The following is a 23,286-nucleotide window of genomic DNA, read 5'->3' on the forward strand; positions in this document are numbered from 1 at the left end:
GAAGAGCTTGCCAAACCGCTCTCCATCATCTTCCAACAGTCCTGGCTCTCTGGGAAGGTCCCAAATGATTGGAGGTTGGCGAATGTCACCCCAATCCACAAAAAAGGCTGCAAGCAGGACCCTGGCAACTATAGGCCTGTCAGCCTGACCTCGGTGCCTGGCAGGGTTATGGAACAGATCATCCTGAGTGCAATCACACAGCACCTTCAGGATGGACAAGGGATTAGACCCAGCCAGCATGGGTTTAGGAGGGGCAGGTCCTGTCTGACCAACCTGATCTCTTTTTACGATCAGGTGACCCACCTGGTGGATGAGGGGAAGGCTGTGGATGTGGTCTATCTAGACTTCAGCAAGGCCTTTGACACTGTCTCCCATAATATACTCCTGGAAAAGCTGGTAGCCCATGGCTTGGACAAGTATACCCTCTCCTGGATTAGGAACTGGCTGGAGGGTCGGGCCCAGAGAGTGCTGGTGAATGGAGCTGCATCCAGCTGGCGGCCGGTCACCAGTGGTGTTCCCCAGGGATCAGTGTTGGGCCCAGTCCTGTTTAACATCTTTATAGATGATTTAGATGAGGGGATTGAGTGTATCATCAGCAAATTTGCTGATGACACTAAATTGGGAGGGAGTGTCGACCTGCTGGAAGGCAGGAGGGCTCTGCAGAGGGATCTGGATAGACTTGAGAGATGGGCTGATTCCAATGGGATGAAGTTCAATAAAGCCAAGTGCCGGGTCCTGCACTTTGGCCACAACAACCCCATGCAGCGCTACAGGCTGGGCACAGAGTGGCTGAAGAGCAGCCAGGCAGAAAGGGACCTGGGGGTACTAATTGACAGGAAGCTCAACATGAGCCAACAGTGTGCCCAGGTGGCCAAGAAGGCCAATGGGATCTTGTCCTGTATCAAAAATAGTGTGGCCAGCAGGAGCAGGGAAGTGATCCTACCCCTGTACTCTGCGTTGGTGAGGCCACACCTTGAGTATTGTGTTCAGTTCTGGGCCCCTCAGTTCAGAAAGGATATTGAGGTGCTGGAGCGGGTCCAGAGAAGAGCAACAAGGCTGGTGAAGGGACTGGAGCATAAGTCCTATGGGGAGAGGCTGAGGGAGCTGGGGTTGTTTAGCCTGGAGAAGAGGAGGCTCAGAGGTGACCTCATCACTGTCTATAACTACCTGAAGGGAAGTTCTAGCCAGGTGGGGGTTGGTCTCTTCTCTCAGGCACTCAGCAATAGGACAAGGGGGCACGGGCTTAAGCTCCGCCAGGGGAAATTTAAGTTGGATATCAGGAGAAAATTCTTTACAGAGAGAGTGATCAGGCATTGGAATGGGCTGCCCAGAGAGGTGGTGGATTCACCATCCCTGGAGATTTTTAAACGCAGATTGGACGTGGCACTGAGTGCCATGATCTAGTAAATGGACTGGATTTGGACCAAGGGTTGGACTCGATGATCTCGGAGGTCTTTTCCAACCCAATCGATTCTATGATTCTATGATTCTATGATTCTGTGTAATAACTATTGTAATTTTTTTCGTCAGTACCCACATCCTGCTGCTCTTTGCACATGATCACCTACAACAGGAAGTTCCCAAGGTGTTTTTACAATGTTACATGGGAAACATCCTGGTTTGTTTTGGTTTTAATTGCAATTTGGTTCTATTTATGTTTGAAGACCCGCCTTCATTTATTAAAAAATGTGGTAAATAGTTGGTGTTTATTAACAAGTTTGTGAAAAACAAGGCTAATCTGAATCTTAGCATCATGGATCTCCATCATCTTGCTTGTATGTGTAAATGCTTGTATGTAGATGTGTAAATGCTAATCCCAGTGTGGCTATCCAGCAACTCAGATCTCTGCAGTTTTTTACAGGAATAGTGTGCAATTATGACACCTGTAAAATAAATAAATGCTTTAGGCGTTATTATCTCTTCTGAAATAGCAGATGTTTAGAGAACGATGAAGTTGTTGAGAACAAGAACTTAGTAGATTTTGCAGAAATAGGTATTTATACAGTTAAGGACACCAACAACAGGTAAAATATGGTCATACAGAATAGAATAGAATCATTCAGTTGCAATGGACCTACAAAGATCATGTAGACCAACTTTCTGACCACTTGTTTGTTTTTCCACAGCTTTAGAGTATTTATTTAGCCTACAGCTCTCAGGCCAATGATACAATTTTACAGTTGTGGAGCAGATTGATTTACTAGCTGTGCTTCTATTGTGCTTGTTGCAGCAGTGTTGGAGGATTTCCCCAAGTCCTGACCTTGGCGTGATCAATGGAGCATGTCTAAAATAACAAGGGTAGAGGGGCTTGCAGTCTGCTAGTGTCTCCGAAGAGACATCAGCAGAAAGCGAGGGGAAGCATCTACCAGCAGTTACTGCTTAGTCATGGCTTGTTACTCTCCAGCCACCAGCTACTCTCTTTTGAGCCTCAGATTGTCTGGATTACAAATTTGGACTTTATGTGGGATATTTTCTGCAAGTGTGTCAAAAGCTGGTATTATCACTAATGTGATATGGCAAGTTTGGATGATGGGCTTCCCAAGTGCTAACTTCCCTAGTTGAAGGTGTTTGAGATCTGCCTCTTTTGAACCAAGCTTTTGTTTGGGGTGTGCATCTTTGAGATACAGCTCAGTACCCTTGACAGCCTGTTGTAAATCAAGAGCCCAGAGCTCGTACACACTTGAGATTTTCAGTCACCAGAGAGTAGCTCACAGTGACTTGTGTTTGCTGCCTCTAGCATAAAGTATGTCTCGCAAGATAAATCCATTGAATGGCATCACCTCTCTCTCTGCAAAGCCTCCATCTCCTCTCTTGCCATGTATTTTATGAATGTTAGCCTGTCATAAGATACCTCAGTAGGAAAGATATGTGGACACTGAAGCAACTGGTCTTTTGATAGTGTTAGGTGATATAGGAATGTGTATAAAGAAAGCAAAGGCTTGTTGGATCATCATTTTTCATCTTGGACAGTCTCAAGAGATGCCATTTTGGCCACATTTTGAATGCAATTGGGATAATTAAGATAGAGGTGTGCTTATTGGCTTGGGATTAACCTATCAGAACAGGATTGACCTATCCATTTTGTCCTCTTCTTCCATGAGCTACTGAAAACCAAAATCCGTTTAGTAGTTGGAGCCTAGCACTCTGCAAGCATGTGATTTCAGGTCAAGAAAACATTCCCTGTGCGGGTATTAATCACTGAGCATCTTGGAACTTTTAAAATAGACAGCAAAAAGCAAACTGGACTGTATAAAACTGTTATTGATGCTAGAAACTCTACTGGAGCAGGGTGAGAGGCCTTAGCCTGATTCCTTTATGCATCTGTCTAGCAGAGAGGAATAAGAGTGTGAGGTCTTGCTGGCTGTGATATATGTGTGCTCCAGGGAGGCTTTGATGCTTGCAACCATTGGTTTGCAGCTATGGTCTTGTACTTCTTTTGAAACATATGAGTGGAACTCTCTTTGACTGAGTAAATGATCTTTTTAACCAATTAAAAAAAAATTACAAAAAAAATAAAGACCTTCAGAAATGTTTATTCTCAATATGTATGTATCATGGAAACTTTTACTGTATTATCTCCACTTCGAAAGTAGTTCTGACACATATGCAGTGTCAAACTAAAGCATTATGTGTTTCCCATGAACCAAAAATGCACTGAGCTGGAATGTGAGGGCCCTTGGTTTTGTCTGTGATTCTTTGAATTCTGTGTTGAAGCAAATTTTCAGGGGTCCAGTTCTGTGCTGTTTAAATGGAAGTAATGAATTCTTAGTTCACAGTATCATTGAAGGATATGGATTTTTTAGTGTAAAACTGCTTGTTTTTCCATTGCTCCTACTTGCTCTTGGTGAGAAATGGAAAAAATAATCTTATGTTCTTCAGGCCCAAGTCATCACCTCTGGGCAACTATTTTGTTTTGCTCCCCACCGATGCTGATGCCAAGCTGAAACCTCAGAGTTCTCAAACACTGTACCCCCAACCACTTTCATTCTTAGTTTTTTAATAATAATAATTTACTTTAATGTTCAACATATTTTCAGTTAATAAGCTAGAAGGTCCATAGGTACTAAAACCTCATCAAAGGTTAGAGTAATACCAGGAATTATTAAGCATCACTAGATGGAAGAAGGCTGCAAGTATTGAACAAATGGGTATCACAAAGTAACAAAAATAACATTCCTCCATCACTACTGTTATATGTATGATAGAAATCAACTCTTTAACTTCCAAAAAAGGGGATATATATGTTTGTCATTTATGTTGAAATATTGACATAAAGCTTCAGTTAGGACTGAGTTGTTCTTAGTAGATTTCTTTTAATCACAGAATGCTCTTTGCCATCTGATAAAAGAACATATACCTGAATAAAGAGGTAGAGAGGAAAATGCTTTATTTTTGCTCTTGACATTTCTAGGGGCTTATGAGGTCAGTCTTTCTATGCTACGCAAGTGTTTCTTGCAAACTAGCATCAGGACATGAGTCTGGTTGTTGCAGCACAACTGAAATACAGACATTTTCTGTTAGAGAAACAGCTTAACTATTTTCTTGTTTTCAAACATTCATGTTTGGAAGATTTCAAAGGAATAAAGAAAACCTGAAAAATAATTAGAAGACATCATTTTATTACATAGCATCTCAGATAATTTGTACTATCTAAAGGAAAACCAGGGTAATTTTATAGAAAATCTCTTGCATTTCCATTGAGACTTTTTCTTATTTCTATTCTGTAAGTTGTGCAATATGGTTGACTTATGTAGTTGCTGATAGTGAAAAGCCTCTTGGCTGTAGAGAGTTTTAAGTTAAACATGCAGTTAATACTGAATTTGCTTGGATAAGTGTTTCACTTCTTACAGAGAAATTATGAAAGCTTCTAATATCATTCTTAGTAATAGAGGAAGGTCTGTTAGTATCTGGATTAGTGACTGAAACCAAGGTCTTAAAGGCCACCAAGGGAGCAGTAGAATCAGTGTCTGAACTTCTATTGTTGGATTTTAGCTATTAGTCTTTGAATTGTTGAAAAAGCAAAGCACTGAAATAGCTGGTTTTTTTCAAATCTCTCACTGTAATGTGTGGATTTTGTCTCCTTATTTAAAAACCAAAACATACATTCAATAAAAGCTATTGCTTTAAATAAATTTAATTCAAATTTATGAATCAGTGTAAGTATATTCAGTTACTTCATGAAATGGTGCTCTCTGCAGCTTTAAATTAATGCTGATCTGTAGACAGCACATGTTGTATTTTACCTTCCTTTAGAAGGCAAGAAAGCAAACATGCCCATTAGCATATTTCAATCAGGTTCTTATATCATATTTTATTGAGTTAATATGAAATCATAACAGATTGTTTGGGTAGTGTTAATAGAGTGCTTCAAATGAATTTATGCTGGCAAAATGCTTCCTGATCCATTAATGGTGTTTTCACCTAGAGTTAACATCTAACTTAAATTTCATTCTGGATTTTCAACAGGTGTCTTAATTTTAATGTATGGTCAGCTACTGTGGTCCAAACAGTAACGGGATCTGACAACACCTTATAAATCACAGCTTTGTGGAGGCAGTAAGAAAGATGAGCAGCACCACAACCATATGGCCATTCACCTAATCACTGATAGCAAATACAGGGTCATAAATGATGCTGTGGCCATGGCAAACTGCCAGGGATGCTTGGTGTGTGGGTCATCTGGCAGCAACAGCCAGTTCTGAAAATGCGTTTTGCATGTGGGTTGGAGTCGGGATGCTCCTTGGCTCCAGTAACAGCAGTGGGATTGGGGAAAATCCAACCTTACATCACTAATGTGGGCAGCATCCTGCCTGTGCTGCCGATGTCAGGCAGGGTGTTGGCTGTCTGCCTATGCTGCCGATGCTGGTCGGGGTAGGGTGTCTGGAGGCAGGGTGTCAGGTGTAAGTAAGCAATTACTTGTGTGAACATCATTAGGTTCTCTGCAGCAAAACAAAACCATTGCACTAATTTGTGTGGATTGTACAATTACTGTCTGTTTTGAAACAGACAGCCTAACAGAAACAAGAAGGTTTTGAGACAGCTGAAGACTTCCACCAGCAGTAGCAGCTGTAGAAGCAGGTAGAGTAAGAGCCTTTTGTTTGTGAAGTCCAGTTTTGAGCTCTTGTTCTTTTCTGATTGACTGTTGAGTCATTTCTTCTTGCTTTCCTCATGGTTGCTGTACCTCAGTTCCATTAACACTTCTCATTGCCTCTTCACTACAGTTTTCCCTTTTTCTCTCTATTTGACATAAACATTCCCCGTAAAGCCTAGCAAAGCAAGCAAGTCAAACAAAAACAGTTATCAAATTGATTATTCTGTGTGTGTGCATTATACCTATCTCCCCTGAGCCTGATCTGGCTTTTGAACTCTGTGGAGTATCACCTGGACACTCTAGTTCTCTGAAGATGCACAATGTCCAGCACAGTAAGGTTAGGTGTATTTGGTTCTTAGACCAATAAAATGAATATAAGTAATTGAATGCATCTTCCAGAAAAGTGTCTCGTTTCAATGTCAGGATTTCTAGGGAGAGAATGCTATCTTCCTGGTGACTTGTTTGAATGGTCGCAAGAAAGAAGTCTCATTTCTGATTTGAGTTTCTTTTCTATTTTATAATACCCAGCCCTGATAAGATATAGATGGTCCAGTGCTACTCTAGTGAAGTTCTGGTCAACTGGCATGAAGTTAGGTTTCTTATTGCTATAACCTCCTACTCTGTACTAACTTTATTGCCTTTAAAAATCCAAACTGGAAGGGAAAGTGCAGAGCTTACTAATTAAGTAGAGTACTGTGATTTGCATGTAATTAGATGCATGTGGTTGGGAGTATATTTTATTCTCTTTGCTACCCAGCTGACTTTTGTTTCTTTCAGCGGTGCCATACTGGGTTGAACTTTCCTTTGCTTACATTAACCTGCTGTTGAACAAATAACTGTGCCATGCTTAAAGCGAGACTATTCTCTAGATGACTGTTTTTCACTCAAAAAAAAAGGAAAGCATCCTAAATAGTACTATTACAAGGTAAAAAGGGAAAAAAGACAGTGGCATTGAGGATACAGTAATGAGGTCAAGGTAGACAAATTTAGGCTCCTGTATTTGATCTATAATTATTTTATTATACTTCTCTATGAGGTAATTGTTGTTATCCAACCGTAAATTTTATATTTTAAAAAGAAGGAAGATCTTCAATTCTCCAGTAAAGTTGGAATTGAGTCAAATTTTACATTATGATGGAGACTTAAGCCAAATGCTTGTGTGTCCCTGCTTGAACACATTTGTTCTTCCCTATTGCATCTGAAGAAGGTGAGAGAGATTTTATGCCTCTTAAAGGATGGATAATTACCTCTTATATGTCCTCCAGAAAAATAAACAGTGGCCGTATGATCACTGTAAATGTCCTTCGTGACATTGAAATTCCCATAACAATTTTTTTCTTTTTTTCCGAGCCCAGTGAACATTTTCATGTTGATGAGTTTTAAAAATTATTAGGAAAGACTTCGCAGTCACTCCTCCCCCTTTGTAGAGAGAGTCTCCTTGAGACAAGATGACCTTTCTGTTTTTCAGAGCCTTTTGAAGATTTTTCATCATAATTCAGGCTGATAAGGATCTTTGCGTCATTTACTTGGCAAGGGGGCGAGTGTTTCTTTGTCCAACAGTAACCTTCCTTCTCTACTCATTATCTCTGGTGAGGGCTGTTTTAATTGAAGTCATCCCTTCTGAAAGATCTCTCCAATGCAGTTCGTTATTGATTTTGAAAGATCTGACCTGTTAAAATTTCCTTGCCAATGAGTTAACCTTCTTCCCTGAAGGTGAATTAAAATAGAGAATGACATTTCTAATTTCCTAAGTGATGTAGCCAAAGGAGCTGTGCTAAAGTGGTATAATGTTAGCTCAGTCTTTTAAACGGATTTGTTATTTAGCATGGTGAGACTTCTTGGGCTGTGCAACAATAGCTTTCCACTCAGGTGCTGCTGCCTTCTGGAATTGAATATTAGTAGATCACAAAGAGATGTTCTTGGGTTTGTCTCTCTTTCTTGAAGTTCTGTTGTAAGTTACACATGTAATTCAGGTCTAATGAATCATTAGCAAAATTGAAAAATATGAAGTAAACTATTTAAGTGCCTAGAAATTTGACTGATCTGATATCACAGCATCATTTCAGCAGTTTCGCTGACCTGGACTCCACAGACACTTATATAAAAAAAAAATAAATTCCTAATTCCACCTGCAGTGGCTTCTTGATAGGTACTCTGACATTGCCCTAAAATTTCTACTAGTATGACCAACTAAAAATGATCATACCTTGGTTCAGATATATGGATCTCTCTCAATACTTTTCTCCCTTAAATCAAACTTGCACAGGGACTGTTCCTTCACCATGTAGAAAATTAATTTCTGTTTATCTAATACTTTGGAGTACTGGGAGGAAGAGTTTTAAAAATGGATATAAGTATGCATTGTTCAATGAAGCTTAAACAATGATATATAAAACCTGTGGGAATTCATAGAGTGCATTATAAAGATTTCTCAATGTATAATTTTAAATATTTTCTGGCATTTTGTCACATTTCTTTCTCTACTCAGCTGGAGTTAATAATTGTAAAAGTATTTAGAAATTCATTTCTAATGCAGTTAATATTTAATGAAGTGTGAATCTGTGTTACACATTTAAGTTTATGGTAATTGTCTATTAGATAAATTTTTAAATTCTGTGGATTATTTTCATAACAAATAGTTCTTCCTGTCAGTTTGCTGATACAGAATCTGTGGCATGGAATTAAACAGCTATTTCTAGAATGGTAGACTTTGTTGGAAGTTCTAAAATTCATGAACTCCAAACCTTAACAAATAACATTTTCTTACCGTCTACTTTCTGAAAATGTCTACTTGAAAATGCATAATGTCTTCTAGTTTTCATATAGCAGTTTAAACTTTGGCATAGTGAAGTTTAGGCGATTTAGGAGATTTCTGGAAAATACACAACCAAATATTGCCTTTGTGACTTTTGTGTTTCATATTGATATGTGTATTTCACAGAATTCCAGAACAGATGAGGTTGGAAGGGACCAATGGAGGTCACCTTGTCCAAACCCCCGCTCAAGCAGGGCTACTTAAAGCCCAGGGCTGTGTCCAGGTAGCTTTTGAACATCTCCAAGGATGGAGACTCCATCTTGTCTCTGGGCAACCTGATCCAGTGCTCAGTCACCCTCAAAATAAAAATGCATTTCCTGTCTGTCATGGCAACTAAGCCCCACACAGCTCATTCCCTTTCCCTGTTGAGATGGGGGAGAGAATTGGAAGGATAAAAGTGAGAAAACTCAAGGGTTGAGATAGACAGTTTAATAGGTAAAACAAAAGCTGCATGGACAAGCAGAGCAAGATAAGTAATTCATCTCTTCCCATGGACAAGCAGGTGTTCAGCCATCTCCAGGAAAGCAGGACTCCATCTGCATAGTGTTTGCTTAGGAAGACAAACACCTTCATTCTGAACGTTCCTCCTTTCTTGCCCCCAGTGTTATATCATAGGATCATAGAATATCCTGAGCTGGAAGGGGCCCACAGGAATCATCGAAGTCCAACTCCTAATGATGACCATGACACTATATGATACAGAATGTCCCTTGAGTCAGCTGGGGTTAGATGTCCCAGCTATCTTCCCTTCCATCATCAGTCTCTTCGCTGGTGGGGCGGTGTAAGGAGCAGAAAAGGCCTTGGCTCTGTATAAGCGCTGCTCAGCAGAAATGTAAACATCTCGTATTATCAATACTCTTTTCAGCATAAATCCAAAACATAACCCCATGTGAACTACTATGAACTATGAAGAAAATTAACCCTATCCTAGCCAAAACCTGCTCTCTAGTGTTCAGGGGAACCTCTTGTGATTCAGGTTGTGCCCACTGCCTCTGGTCCTGTCACTGGGCACCACTGAAAAGAGCTCAGTCCATTCTCTTTGCACCTTCCCATCAGGTATTTGTCTTGTATTTTGTAGAACATTTAATATTGCCAAGTCTTATCTCAGCAGTTGATAAAATGATCTGTTAAGTTACTGCTGACAGTGAAAATCTGTCATCAGCCAAGGCCAGATTTAAACCATTCTTTTTTAAGTATAATGGATGATTTTAAATATCCTCTAGTAATGTGAATTTTAATTACTTTAGCATTTACCTGCCTTTCACAGAAGTATACTCAGTAGAGGAAGTACCGTGTGGTGTATTATCTTTACTGAATGAACTTTTAGAATTGTGGTTGGCTTTCTGGAAGAGCAGAAACCAGAGGTTTGTTTCCTCCCTCCCTCCCCCTACTTATTTTAATAGCAGTTATAAGTCCCACCTGCCTACCATGTTTTACTTTATGCTAAATTCTCTAGAAGAATTTCTCTTTTCTATAAAGGTTTTCTTTTATCTCCACAAGAATTCTGTCAGACCTAAATGTTGTCAGAATTTCTTTTATAAAATTTCTATTTTTTTTTCCAAAAATTAAGCCTAAAAGAATTGTCTTGATAAATATCTGATTACTACAGCATGGTACATATTCTGTCATATTTTCCTTTCTAGTGACTTTAACAATGTCTTTGTAGCAGGGAGGATGCTGAAACTGAAACCAGTACACCGTTGAAAGCTCAACAAGAACAATATTTATTACAAAAAAGTAGCCAACAAAATGAAAACCTGAGAGAGAGGGAGGAGGAGGAGGAAAATAAGCCCTCAGTACCACTCCCCCACTCACTCAGGTGCTGCTTATGAAATTCTCTTACCGACCCCAGAATGTCTAGAATTCCCCATAGCAGAAGCTGCATCCTCAGAGTGTCGGCAGGCCCACAAGATGGTGCGCATCCCCACAGAAGGCAACATTGTCCTTCAATGTGAAGCTTGAGTTCTACTCCCAGCATGAGCTCTCTGCTTTTTATACAATTAATTGGTGACATCTACCTGGGCAGGTGTGGTCAGCACCCCCCAGCTAGAGGCCTTCGGTCCCTCCCCCCTGTTATGCAAGTGGCATCTCTTCTGCACGTGCATGGGTACTCTGGAATTTCCCTGTGCCTGCCTGCCACACCTCGGGGGGGGTCCTTTTCTAAATGAGTCTGGGGGCTTACTTCATCCTCCTCATCTTCACTTTCCTCTTCAAATGCCCTTGGAGGGCCGTCAACCAATAGTGAGGTACCAATTAATTATAGTTTATACAAGATGCTTCCTTCAAGGACGAAGTTCTAGTTTATCAGTGCTTGTTTTCTCGTAACTTGGCAGGAAAAGAACAGACTCTCACAAGTGGTTGTGGTCAAACAGACCAAAGTAGCAGCATCTAATTAAGCATGAATACACTAATGAAATCAAAGGTTTACAGGTTTCTTGAAGGCTAAATGAGAATCTATTTAGAACAGGAAAATAGTAGTGACAAATATAGTGTTGGAGGAGTATTTGATGACATTCCTCACTGCTGAACTTTAATGCTTTAACACAGTTTTCAAAGACCAGCAAGTTTTTAGAAAAGACAAAAATTCAATTGTTGTGTTTGCCTTTCTGGAGAGAAAATGCAGTTTGCCCTGATAACATGTTCCTTCTTTCAGCTCTGTAGGTTCATGTTTGAAGTCCTCTAATGCATTCTTCATCTCTCACCTTCTCTTAACTGGGAGGTTTGCCAAAGTAATAATGAAGTAAATCCTTCCAAATCTACAGCAGGTTTAAGGTGATGCTAAAGAAAAACGTCATTTGCCAAGAAAAAAAGAGTAAAAGATGTGGTGATTCTTAGTAGCATCTGCTAAAAGATTCTGCTGTTACTTATGAAATAACCTCTGTGAAGTAACTATAAATCAAAGGTAGTACTAGCAGTGGAAAAGTAAGTGGGTTTTGTGCTAGAATGGAAGACTAAAGCCAGGGGTTGGTTGCTGAATTTCTCTCTCTGTTTCTTTGATGGGTGAGAGGAATTCTAAGAAATTTCTGATATGAGCTTTTTCTTGTGATGCACTCCTTAAAATACTTGTGTACTTTTAATTTTTCTTTAATAGTGATTTGTTGTATTTTTTAAAGGACATCCTGAGTTCTTGTGATAGATCATTGTGGTAATATCAGATTAAGTTCATGTATTTTTAAGCAGAAGTCCCTGCTGTGGTTAGTGGTGCGTTCTGTTTAACAGCCAGAATTATTATATAGTCTGAGATATTGAAATAACTGCCTACACTAATATTTCATACAAGTTATTACTTATTTCTAAAACAAAAATTGGAAAAAAGTATTTACACAGAAGGGTTTGTTAGATATATTTCCAGCATCATAAAAATAGACAAATCCACTTGTTTTAATACAGTTTTGCAACAAGTTTGTCAGATGAAAATAAGTGATAAAGTAATAATCATTTTCTTGAACTAATTAGTTCTCTCAATTGTATGTGGAATGAAAATGATTGATTACGGGGCACTCAGATGAAGACATTGCTTATTTTGCACACATTACAGTGCCAGGTATCATATGGTCCTGATAAGACTTCTTCAAAACTTAGAGAGATCTCTGCTTGTCTGATACACAGTGGCACCTGTATTTTGAGTACATCCACATGGCTTAGTTGTCTTTCCTTCCCATAGTTTTAAGTACGATGCCTGTATAATGAATGCACCGCAGTTTTAAGGGAAAGTTGCCATTTAGAATTGGAAATGGGTTTCAAAGGAATTTAGCAAAATGAAGATGATGAATAATAAATGAACAGAGGATATGCTTGGGAGAACGTATCTCAGCAAGACATAAAGTCTTAGTGCACTTCAAAAGAGTTATGACTGGATTGTTATTTCAGCCCAACACAGAGGTAATTTAAGTAATGAAATATTTAAAGGTAAATAAATATAAATATATACATTTGACCCTTTGCATAGTGTTCTCTACTTAGAAGATGCAATTTCATTAAATTTTCTTTGCTCCAATGAATTAGAAGAAAGCCAAAAGAATGACTGGTCCATTACATTATCTAAGTGATATTCATTAAGTTCAGGTCTGCTATTTTATTTCATTCCATTAGTGGCAAAGAAAACTATAAACAATCCAGAGATATGAGAAATCTTTCTATTTGATCCTTGAATGTCTGTATTAGCTCTCTTGTGACCAAAGAGTCAGAGGGAAGACACAGATGAGAAGTATGCACGCTGTGCTCTATGAATAAGATTTCTGTCAAGAGTAAGAAAAAGTGGCAGTTTATCATCTGGGCTTCTTGCTTTTTTTATTAAAGCACACCTTTCAACACAACTAGGATTTAGGGCAAAACTCAAGGGAGAGATATTGAGTAAATGGTGTACTTCCAGAGAGAAAATCACAGAGCATGTATGCTTACTGCTGTTTACTTCTTGCACACAGTTTTCCATCAATACCTCTAAAGGGGCTTTAAAAATTAATATTGTTGTCCTTGCCTTATGCAGAAGAAGCTGAAATGCAAGGAGACGAAAATGATGTACACAGATCCTGCAGGCTAGCATTAGGGCTGAGAGTACAACTTAAATCTCTGACTTCTTACAACTTCATTGTAGAGATTTCTTATAACAAACTTCCCACTACCTTGTCTGACATTATACCTTGCAGGAAGTCCGACCCTTTAAATAAGTCAGCGCACAAAGATAGTACGTTTAGTTTCTGATTTCTGGTTCTAGTAGCTTCATTGAAAAGCTGTAGCCAGTTTCTGAAGAGCTGTAGCAGTGAATTTCTTCATGTCTCAGTGAAGGAGGTTTGTGACTTGTTTGCCCTTGCTTAATGTAAGCAGAGACTGGGATTACAAACCGCTGGGCTGGCACAAGTGTGATGGGCCATGTTGACGGACGTACCCTGTGGTTGCAGCAGCGTCACAACTAGCACTTCTGGCCATCAACATCACAGCAGGAGGCTACAATGAACAAGGAGAAGAAATCAAGAGGCAGAAAATGAGATAGAGGCAGAAAAATAAAAGCTATTACTTGATCTTGATGAAAATTGAAACAGGAATATTTTGTCTTCTCTTTTTAATGTATCAGTCTGTGTGTACTGAAATTACATTTAACAAACTGAATTGCAAAATTATTCATGATAGAAACAAAAGTGACCTATTTGAATCTGTTACCTGTTCAGTATCACTAATTACCATTAGATTACATGAGACATGCACAGAAATAAACTCTCATAACACTATCAAGAAATTGATGTTGCAACACATGCTGATGCCCAAGTGTCATCACAAGCGCTAGTGGTGTTTTTTTTCAATAGATGTAGTTGGGGTTCACTCTGATGAAAAGTGGAAGGCAAGGCTTAATTGGTTAAATTAGTGCAAAGATCTGCATTTCCATATATGGTCACTGAGAACAGTACTAATAATGAGATTTTCAGGTTACGTGAGATGTTATGTCAGAAGCATTTCAGTAAAAATTTGCTTTGAGATTTGTGAGTAAATTGAATATATAATGCTGATGGGAAGAAAACAGTGAATCTTCATTCAAAACCAAGGAGAAAACATAATTTTAAATTATACAAATCAAATCCTCCCCTTTAATAGGCATTGGATCCTGTTTTCGCAACAACCTATCTCTTAAAATCAGATTCTGACAGAAATAGAGCTGTAAAAATATACAGGGACACAAATGAGAATAATTTGTTGTGATATTTTTTGTTACACATATTATTATAGAGATTTCATTATAAAATTATAATATTTACTCATTATTACAGTCTGAATAGTAATTGGGAGTAGCTGCTGATTTCATGGATTTACATGTAATTGGCTCTGCTGTTCATGGGATTGGTTTTTGTTTTGTTTTTCCTTGTCTACTCCATTAAAAAAAATAGGTTAATGCCATATGTTTTCTATCATTACATTTCTGATATTTCTATACATTTCTATTGTTACATTCTGGTAGCATGGAAAAAAGAACAATAAGTTTAGAAGTTTCTAGTATGATTTCTAAAACTGATCTTCTTTAGAAGGTGGTTGAAGAACACATACATGTTCTTTATATGATATCTATTTATAAGGTTTTTTTATATGAAAAGATTTGTACCAGCATGTCTGCTGTGGTGTATGATCTGGAACTTATGGGAAGCTGTCAGGGTACCGGGGAAGAGATCATGTATGCTCACTGCATTTTTATACCTTCTTCAAGTCTGTTGCTGTAAGAGATGGATACTGGGATAGGCAGGTCTTTGGTCTGACTCGGTATGTCTGTGTCACAGGGGACAGGCAGAGCAACTTTCAACTTTTCTTCTGGGTAATCAGAAGAAAACCAAAACGGCCATGTGGGAGAGATACAAGCAAAGGGTAATAAAACCTTTCATCCAACTTACAAAGCCTGCAAGAGTGCTTGCTATGTATAAGAATCATCATTTTGTCAGAAGAGCATTATCTGGCTTTTCAGCCAGCAGTGTGACTAGAGAGGCAACATAAGGAAAGCAGTGTGAGGAATATGTTGATATGGTTTAACACCACTTCTAATGAAACTAAGAAATGTTCATGAACTAGCTTCATATGTAAACAGACTATGGGCTAGAAGAAACTATATTCAGTATCTTACAATATCAGAGGTATTTATTACAACAGGACTAGAAGCTCAAAGCAATGTAATTGCTTTGTAGAACATAGAAGTTATATTTCTCTTTAAAGCATGCTGCTTCAGTTAAATATTCCTTTTGTGTATTCATTTAATATTCATTTTGTCTTCTAGTGCTATTCTTTGTAAAGGAAAAATGAAGAGTGAGAGGAACTTATTCTAAAAAGAAAGTATTGGATGAAGAACTGTTTTAAAACTGAGTAATGTTTTTAGAATTAGCTGAATAATTATAATTATAATAGTTATAATAAGTTATAATAAACCTAAAGGAAAAGATTTAGAGGTGATAAGAACAACACAAAGCCAAATAGTTCTGCACTGTGAGGTGTCAACCTTTCATGTTTGTGCATGTGCCAGTGCATACTTCAGATAAATATGTTGCACCACTACTGCAAGCTGGAGGCTCTCGATAGTTTCGGTGCAGATAGCAATTTTCAGGGTGTTAAGCCACTGCACAGTCAAATTACTTTGGAAAGAAATGTGGTATGAAAAGTGTAGACCCTGGTGCAGTTTCTTTAAAAAATTGAATCCGCACAACCAGGGCAATAAAATAAATATTAAACAGTGACAAATATGTTAAGAAGGTGGTGAGTGGGGTGGTTTTTTTTGGTTTTGGCGTATTTTTGTTTGGTGGATTTTTGTGGTTTGTGTTTGTTTGTTTGTTTGTTTGGGTTTTTGTTTGTTTGATTTTTTTTTAAATAAGCATTAAATTAGGTTCTCAGACCTGCCTGTCTGGGGGGAATGAAGAACTAGCATTATATTTAAAAGGGAAGAAGAATTTTGAGACCATTTTATTTCTTTGTGGTTTTTGTTTGGAGTTTTTTTGTACTGTAGAAATACATACTTTTTTAACCTCTTGTTGTTTATTAAAAAGGGGGAAAAAAAAGTCTGTATCTATTATAGTTGTCAAAATATTAAAGCACAGAGAAAAGCACAAAGCAGACAAATAACCTCTCTACCAAGTGAAATATGGTGTTCAAACTACCATGAATTACAACACAAGAAGCCACTGCATCAACAATGGCAAAGTGTGTTAAATTCAAAATTTTTGTTATGGAATACACAACCTTGTCTTAGATTCACTAGTTTTCTAATACACAAAATTTATTTTCCTCCTTGCTGGAGGAAAATAAATAATATCTGATTCCAGTAATTGTGAGATTTTAGTATGACAGTGCTGTTAGGGAAACACTGAATAAGCATTCTGCTTTTTGTGATGTCAATGTCAAAATTTAAACTGGTATGTTTACTCTTAGCTCATTTTGTGTGTGTTACATTCATGATTTTAAGAGAAATTTGAAAACAGATGCATAATGTTAATTACCATACCATGAACTGTATCAGGAACATGTGTGAATATATTTTCCTAATGGGTGTTAATAGGGAAAAAAATAAAAAGGCCCATGTTGTATTAAGTGCCTTAATAATTAAGTGCACACCTAGAAAGGTAACTTAAGTGGCTGATTTTTATATACTTTGGTTTGCCTTTATCCCATTATTTGAAAGTGTGCTCTAGAAAGCCAGGGAAACAATGTGCAATTTAGAAATTAGATTAATTTACATTACTTTTTAATGGTAATTTTTTTTATTTCATTGTTAATTTGAGAAATTTCAGCAACTTGTTCTTCAGATTCTGAAATTCTTTGAACTGTGCCATGGCTTACACTCTTCCTTATACTATTAGGAAAAAAAAATTGATCTAAGAGCCAAATCATTTGTAGGCCTATTTGGTTCCCCATTATATTCCTCTGAAACACAGGTGTTATATTTTGTGATGTTGAGAATATTTTCCTTTTTTTATCTCTTTTATATATCCCAAATTAATTTTCTTTGATGTAGACACTGCCTTGCATGTTCTTTTCAACCTCTGAAAGAGGAGCCAAGAAAGACAAAAGGATTAAATAGAAACGACAGTCAAGGTGATCCATAGCACTCCTAGAGGGGAGAATTTGCTGGCAAAGAGAGCAGACAGCCAGTCATACAGCACCCAGGGAGTCCTGCCATGGGTGGGAAAGATGTGAAAATAAAGGTTTTGTCTTTACTTTCTTGACACTCCCAACAGTATAAATTACAGAACCTGTCTCTCCAAATGAGGCTAGCTTGTTGTGTTGGCAGCATGTCAGATGCTGTATTTAAAAAAAAGAAGTATCAATAATTTATCTAGAATTACGGCATTTTGCTGTACTACTTTTTGCAGGTAATGTATCTGTATCAGTGAGACTGTTCCCTGTTCAGATTTTCACAATTACGTATTACCTGGGGTAAAAACACTTTGTTGTAGCAGCAGTTGTTTTTCCTTTGTCACTGTAATTGTGGAAAGCAAATATAGATTATACAGGCATAGTGTACCAAGTTACAGACATGCTTATCATATTTGAATTTAGCGAAGCAGATCTGCAAGTGATTTTAGCAACAGCTCTGAGGCTGTTATATTCTTGGTGACCTGCTGTTCACCCAGCTCCTTGACCAGCTCTGCTATCAAGAGCTGCAGTTTGCACTCACTGTCATCTCCTGAGTTCTTCAAATACTTCTTGATCTGTGTCTTTTTGACCCCTCTCGAGATTTACTGCTTAGGCTTGTACTGTATCATGTAATGCTCGGGTCCTTCTGACTCTCAGCCCTGTATCATCCAGTTAACCTTCTTGTCCCTTATCATAACCTTTTCATAATACAAAGACATTTGAGGTTCCAGTACTGGATAAGGTTATCTTTTTTCTGAACTTAGAAAAAGTAGATTTCTGCTAATCAGTCTCTCAGTAGTCTCTTTAAGTACAATCCTTGCAAAATACTGAAAACTAAGCTGCTCATTGTCTTGTGCAGTCTGAGTCTCTCTTCCTGGCATTAAACTGTTAATGCTACTTACAGGCACCAAACCAGTAACACAAAACGGGTCAAAACCAGTTCTCATGGCAAGTATGGCAAAATTCAAATAAAATCAGTGTTACATTTGTTAAAAATGGGAATAATGTCTTGCTCGATGCTTTAAGATATGTTTGGAGTTTTATGTTTAGGGATACTTGGGGATTGTTTTGTCTTTCTTTGTATTTGTATGAGGAGAAAAGCTTAAAGGATTTTCATGTAGCCTTATTTGCCCTGGATCAAAGTTCAAAGTAAGTTCTTTCTTTTTCAAACAGTGATAATTTTAATACCTGAAACAATATTAAAATATACAATACTAAATACTGTGATAGCTTCCTTTGTTATCAGCTGCAAAACTGTCAGTGCTTTAGTGGAGGTTTAGTCTTCATTTTTTAAATCCATTGTGATCAGTCTCTGAAATTTCAAAATAAACCTACAGTAATGGTTAATTCACTTATGTTCCTGCTTCCTAAAAAAACCTAAATGTTAATCTTCCAGAAGCTTAGACAGAATCTTAATATTGTATTTTACAATAATCTCTTTAGAAGACAAAGAATTACAAATGACATTTTAAGCTCACTAAGACTTCAGTGACAACTCCCAACAACAACAAGAAGCAAGCTTCCTATTTATTTCTGTAATTGCCGATTGTAGTGTGCTGAATAGTTAGAGTGGATAAATGATAGTATATTCATGAAACAAGTTCAGCTCGCTACAAACTATGATTTGTTCATCTAAGTATATTTGAAACAAAATCCAAAGAAAAATTACTTTGCATTCACAGCAGCAGCCTTTTTTCCCCCGTGTGAAATGGTTTGAGTGCACATAGATCCCACTGGCAAGGCGTAACTGGATACAGCAAGGCGAGCAGAGTGTCTGTGTGAAGACTGTTTCAATGGGAGAGAACCTAAAGAATATTCATAAAGAGCAAATTAAAATATCATATGAGGCCTTGATTAGGCTTGACAGCTTTCCTAAATACATTCTTGTTGTTTCTAATGTTTAACATCAACTGAGGATTTGTGAAAGAGCAGCCAGCCACCCACTACGTCCTGCAGCCTTTAAGTTAAGGTAGTGGGTGAGACATTGTCTTCTGCTGATCTCTTTCATTCTGAGTTGCATATCTATGCTACATTAGTTTCTGTGACATTAATTTTATCCCAAAATTTCACTTTTACAAGTACAGTGGTAAATGTACTACTTATAATAATGATATAATACAAAAAGCATGTTGCAGGGGATCTCTAGGTGGCTTTTTCGTACTTTTGAGGATAATTTGAAGCCTCTGCCTTCACTATTTTTTCATCATTTATCTTCAGTAATGTCTTGACCAGCAGGCAAAGAAATACTGTAAGGGTGTACTGGGTACTTTCTCTTCTATCTGTTACAATGAGAAAAAAAAAAAGCCAATGGATTAGGAATACTTTAGGATTTATTTCTTGTTTGGTTGTTTGTTTTTTTTTTAAAGTCACAAAGCCCCTTTACTCAGTTCAGAGACATTTATTTTCCTTTTTTTCTATGATTATTTTTAAATGAAAACTCTGTCTTGCCTTGATGCTTGCAATGTGTTTGGGGCCTCTTAAATTAGAAGTGCATTACTGTAGACTCTTGATAAATGAGAGAGTAAGATTGGTAACTGTAAAGAAAATTGGAGAGGAGCTTCTCTCTTTGTTCGTGAGGTCCACATAAAGAATGTATGGCAACAATGTTCCTCAGCAAGTGCTTGAGGTTAAAAACAGTGACTTGTGATCCTACAAGGAAATGTGGATAATTTAACTGAAGATTTCAAATTGTGCAACTGAAAGATGACAGAAATACTGGTTAATGTAGATGCTAGAAATTGTTTTTAAAAGAAAAAAAAAAATTGGTATTTCTCAGAATAATTTTGGTCAAAATAAGTTTCTGTTCATATAACTAGAAATACATCAAATATTATTTTATTATTTAAAAACTAAAGAAAAAACACAATGACAATTCCTCTTCTACACCCTAAATAAGACAAATGAGTTAATTAAGCTGGTGAAATTACTGAGTAGGTATTTTGAAATCAATTCATTGGAAGTTAGCTTGAAACTCTTATTTTAAAGGAGCACTGAGTGTGGAAGTGTTAGGGTGGGATTTTTTTCCTTAATTTTTTAATTTTTCTATATGTTCTCTAAACCCAAAGAGAAGTGTAGCTAGTTTTGAAGTATGGTACCAGTAACAGTTTTTTTGTTCCTGCACATATTAAAGCTTGCGTTAAAAAACAAATATTCACCACTGATTCTATCATACAGATATACAGAAAAATTCTTTTGGTTTTGTGTTTAAAGTTCTTCAGCTTAAAAGCAGCACGAACAACTTTTTTTTTTTTTCCTATGTGTTCCTAATGTGCTATTTTTTAAAAAAGTAGTTCATGGAGCCATTTATGGAGATGGGGGAGATAGCATAGAAAACAGAAAAAGTCCAAGCAAGTGGAGAGTATGGCAGGGAGTAGGTGGCCAGACTGCAGGGCCAGAGTGATTTCTGGAGATACGGGACAGTTTGCTGCAATTTAAAGTCACTGGTTTAGAGGCACAGAGGCTTAGAGGGCAGGGAAGATATATATATAACTATTTTTTTGTTGTTTTTTTCCTGCCTTTTTATTCAGCTTTTTTTCTTTAACACCTCTTCCCTCCACAAGTTTTAATTTTCTGTGCAAATAAAATCTGCTTTGATCAAGTGTGGAAGCACTTTAGTTTTTTGAGGAAGCTCACTAAGGACAAAACCTTAACCAGATCCTTACCCCGAAGCTGTGGTTCACTTTTAGACCTTGTCATAGTCATATAAAGAAGTGTGCAATAAAATTAAAATTTGTGCTTTTGGTGTACTTGCAGTCTTGGTCTCTAAATGGATTATTTTGTATTTAAACTTAAAAATTAACCTAATGTAGGTAAGAGGGAAGGTCAGATACATCGCTTAGAGTTTTGTGTCAACGTGCACATGAACATAGAACTGCTGAGTAGTTGTTTGTCCATGTAAATGTGGTTTGTTGGTACTCACTGGTAATGATTTTATAAAATGGCTTGCTACTTCACAGCACAAGAAAAATAATGCAATTTACTACTTGAACCTCTCTGTGCACCTCATCATTATTTTGTATTCAGTTCTATAAACAACATACTTGTAATCTAATGAAAGAGCTTATTTTTGCCCAGTTTTCACAGTCACATCCAGTCTTTTTGTTCATATTTAAGTTGCTGAAGGCAGTATTTATTGCATTGAGGCTGAAATTTTTAACATTTGCATTCGTATAAACCTGCCCAAGATTGAAGATACTTTGATGACAAGCACAATTTTTAGGTACAATGTATTTCTTAGATTATTGATGACTGTAAATTTGATAGAATCCCAAATTAGCAAAATTTTCATTTGGATTAAAGACCTGGTCTTTAAGAAGAGGGATTTCTTCACTGAACACACGAGGTGTAGTAACCTGGTATGACAGAAATTTGAAGTTTGCAGGATAAAAATTTAGCTTTATTTCAATCACGATTATTTTTTGTATCTCTGCTCTAGTTGAAGATTTTCTGCAGCCTTTATTCTTTAAAAATTGGCAAGTGTTCAAAGTGGTGTTCTGAAGAAATTATATCTCTCAACTCAGTGTAAATACACCTAAATTAAATACGATAATGATTATGTCATTCATGGAAGGCTGGTTAGAGATGAAGTAGTGCAATCTTGCTGAAATGAAGACTGAAATGTATTTATATTAAATATACATTCATTTTTCTGAATAGCTAGCTGAATCTTGGAAACCATAATTCAAACTTAAGTATAGCAGAGTTTCCATCGGCTGAGTCTGCCAGCTGGCATTGCTATTTAGTGTACACTCTTAGGGTTTTAGAACTACAAACAAACTGTTCAGGCACAGTGTCCATTTAAAAAAGAAACAATGAGGAGCAGAGGCTAAGTGTATGGCCTATCATCAGCCCATTCCCAAAGTGGTATCGAAGTTAACATTGGATGAACAGATGAAAATTGCGTTAAGTCAATGAGAGTTTTAAAGCTCACGGGAATCAGTAATAAGATGTGGCTTCATATTCCTCCCAGTCATTCAATAAGAACATGTTGTAAATAATTTGTGTCTTTCATAGTTCATTTACTTATTCTTGTGCAGTACTAAAATTAACCTGCTTTGGAAATAGCAAAGGCTGAGCCCAGCTTTACTCACACAAATAGTCTTGTTACTGGGGTCAGTCAGATGAATGAGAATTGTGTGGCCTGGCCCCAGTTTCTTCATAGAACATGAGCACTCCTTAGTCAGAGAAAATGTCTTCTGTGTGATTAAGTGACTGCAGATAGACAGATTTTTTTTTTATAAATGATTACAGGGGTTTTTCTGAACTGTTTGTTCAGTTGCTCTTACATAGTAAGTCAGTGCACAATGTGTATGAGTGGAGGTCTTAAAAAACCTGAAGAATATACATTTTTTACCCTCTGATTTGTGGATTTCATGAATTGAACTGGGTGAATATCAAAGTTTTAATAATGGAAAAAACAACTACATCAGCTTTCAATGATATAGGTTTTATTGATTTCTGTTGACATTTATTACAACGACGTGTTGCATATTGAGTATTTGTCATGAACCGTGGAGATTTTAAAAAGCAGTGGGTACAAGTTACCTCTAGATATAGCTTACTCCTGGGGATATTCCAATTGGACACAAGAGGAAACTTTCTCACAATGAGAATAATCAATAATTGGACTAATCTCCCCAGGGAAGTGGTGGATTCCTCAACATTGGACACTTTTAAGATTCAGCTGGACAGGGTGCTGAGCTGTCTTGTCTACACTGTGCTTTTGCCAAGTAAGGTTGGACCAGATGATCCTTGAGGTCCCTTCCAACCTAGTATTCTACGAGTC

The 23,286-nt window shown here is 37.4% G+C and overlaps 1 protein-coding gene across 1 annotated transcript in view; it reads left to right on the forward strand.

Moving 5' to 3' along the window:
- The window catches only part of THSD7A (thrombospondin type 1 domain containing 7A), a 234,630-nt gene that overhangs the window by 88,164 nt on the left and 123,180 nt on the right, over positions 1-23,286 (forward strand). The gene's annotated exons all lie outside the window — the stretch shown is intronic.

This window comes from Pseudopipra pipra, chromosome 1, assembly GCF_036250125.1.
Source record: "Pseudopipra pipra isolate bDixPip1 chromosome 1, bDixPip1.hap1, whole genome shotgun sequence".
Classification (NCBI taxonomy): domain Eukaryota; kingdom Metazoa; phylum Chordata; class Aves; order Passeriformes; family Pipridae; genus Pseudopipra; species Pseudopipra pipra.